Here is a 2,311-nt window from a genome sequence, read left to right as displayed (position 1 = left end):
AGAGAATTTATTCAGTTTCCAATATATAGTTATTTATGTGCTACTAACTAGCTTTTCTGCATTCCCTAGAGAAAGCTCCATTAAAACTCTTAATGTGACACCACATATTTTTAGTAGACTAGAAAATAGTTACAATTTTAATTTAAATTGAAATGACTGTGTAATGGCTGGACAAATCATTCTCGGATCCCTAGAGCTCTTAATTGTAATTCTCCATTTTTTCTATGCATAAATTTTCTTTTCAAGTGCTCATTCTGAAATACTTACTAATTTTTTTAATGTTCTGTACTCATTTAATAGTTTTTTATGCTCAACAACTTCATGATTAAACTTTAATGTTAAATATAAATGGTGGAAACAATAAGCCTATTCAAGTGTTGGGAAAATAAAGTGTGTTTATATTTTGAGGTGACTTTAATTCAAGGAACTTTTTTTTCCGGAAGGAAAGGGAAGGGAAAAAATGTCTTGCTGAGAGTAATGGGCAGATTTCATTGTGTTTCCACAGCAGAGAAGCAATAATCATGCTTTAACGAGCAGCTCTTCTTTAGCCCTTCCTACTGCCTTGAGTCATCATGACATAAAATATACCTTTACCCAACAACCTCCTGAAAAGCAACCGAGTAGTTTGTCTCTTGCATTACCCATGTTCTGATTTGGTTTGGGCTGCCCCGAGGGACAGGGAGGAAGGACTGAGGGGCAGCTCCTGCCTCCTGGGAGATGGCACCTGTCCCAGCTCAAGGCTCCCAAGGGAAGCTGTCTGTCCCTGCTTCTCATGGGGTTACCTCGGTTTTCAAAGTCCATCTGAGACAGATACACCTGCAAAGCCCTGTCCTCATCAGTAGCTCTTGGGGTTTGAGGTATCTTCATTGATCACGGCCCTGGAGAGGCTACGGTCTGCCTTTCTCCACCCTCAACACTATTTTTTGCACTGATAGCAAGTTTTCCTTCCAAACGCATCCTGCCCCACAGCTTTGACACCCTTCTGACCTTCCTTCTCCTCCTCCTCCCTGCCTGCTCCACCAGTTCTCCCTTTCTTCCAGAAGTCTTTGACCTTCTCAGTCCATGGCAGCTCCAAGCCCCTTTGCCTCCTACCCAAAGCCCCCCCATGGAGTACGCTCTTGGCCTCCCTTCCCCAGGTGCTCCTTACATCCCACGTCCCCTCTGGGTCCTCTGCTGCTTCTCACGGATTTCAGTTTCCCAGGCTCCCTTTCTCCCTTGTCCATACCCCTGGTCCAGACTTGAGTCTTCTGAATTAATTGCCACCTTTCCTGAAGACAATACAAAAAAAGTGAGACAATGACCATCCTTTCTAGGGCAAAAATCTCAGTTTTATCTGCTTGTAGGAAGAGAAATTGACAGACTGTTGGCTTCAACAGCAAGACGAGGTTGAACCTTTGGATCATCAGAAGATGTCACAATCCCAAGGAAGAACCAAATACCCCCAAATTCCCTACAGGAGACAATTCCTGTGTCACACTGCCAATGCTGCGCAGTATTACAGCTTTATTTTGTGGTATGTGCCACCATGCTCATAAAACCACGTGTGAACAGGACTGTCTACCCCAGGGCAGGATGCAGCTTGCTCATACGCGCATGAGATGAATGCTGGTGGAACTGGTGAGCTGAGGTACAGCAGCAGGTTTGGGACCTCTCTCGACCTATATCAGGCCTTCTCCTGGAGTGCGGGAGCTAGGTCTCCCTGCAAAGATCTGGCCAGAGGGAGGATGCCCTGCGTTCAGGCTCGGAGAAGGTGCCTGTCAGCACAGGGCAGGGAGCTCACGGGGCTCAGGAAACAGCAAAAAATTCTGAGGAGTTTCACGAGTTTGAGGAGGAGCATAGGAGCAAGCACAGAAACTGGCACAACCATGTAAAGATGCCCCTGCAGCAGAAGGAAAAGTAATATATCTTTTCTCAGAGTGAGAGATGATCGAGACTGGCCTTGCAAAATGGTGCTAGCAATTGTGAGAATTAAATTTTTATTTGCAGTTTGAAATTCCCCGTCAAAAGTGGTTTTCTTGAAAACCCGTAGCTATCTGGGAAAGGAGGAGGTAGCGGAAAATATTCAGCCTTGCGCCAGTAGTAATTTTCAGGGTTTTGGCTTCATAGGCCAGCTGGGAAAATGTTGAGTTGCTGGATGTTTTGGCCTTGAGTGCTAGCAAGGGGAAATTTAGCTAAGATAAAGCAAAGCTCCCAAATGGGGAACAATAAAGTGGCTTCCTGCTGTTGGTAGCGGCATCCTCATTTTGAAATGTGGAGATCTGCAATCAAAACTCCCAAACTCTCTGAGTATCACTGTGCAGTGATACTTTAC

The sequence above is a fragment of the Haliaeetus leucocephalus genome, unplaced genomic scaffold, assembly GCF_000737465.1.
Source record: "Haliaeetus leucocephalus isolate CR32 unplaced genomic scaffold, Haliaeetus_leucocephalus-4.0 Scaffold210, whole genome shotgun sequence".
In the NCBI taxonomy this organism is placed as follows: domain Eukaryota; kingdom Metazoa; phylum Chordata; class Aves; order Accipitriformes; family Accipitridae; genus Haliaeetus; species Haliaeetus leucocephalus.
Note: the sequence above shows the minus strand (reverse complement) of the source record.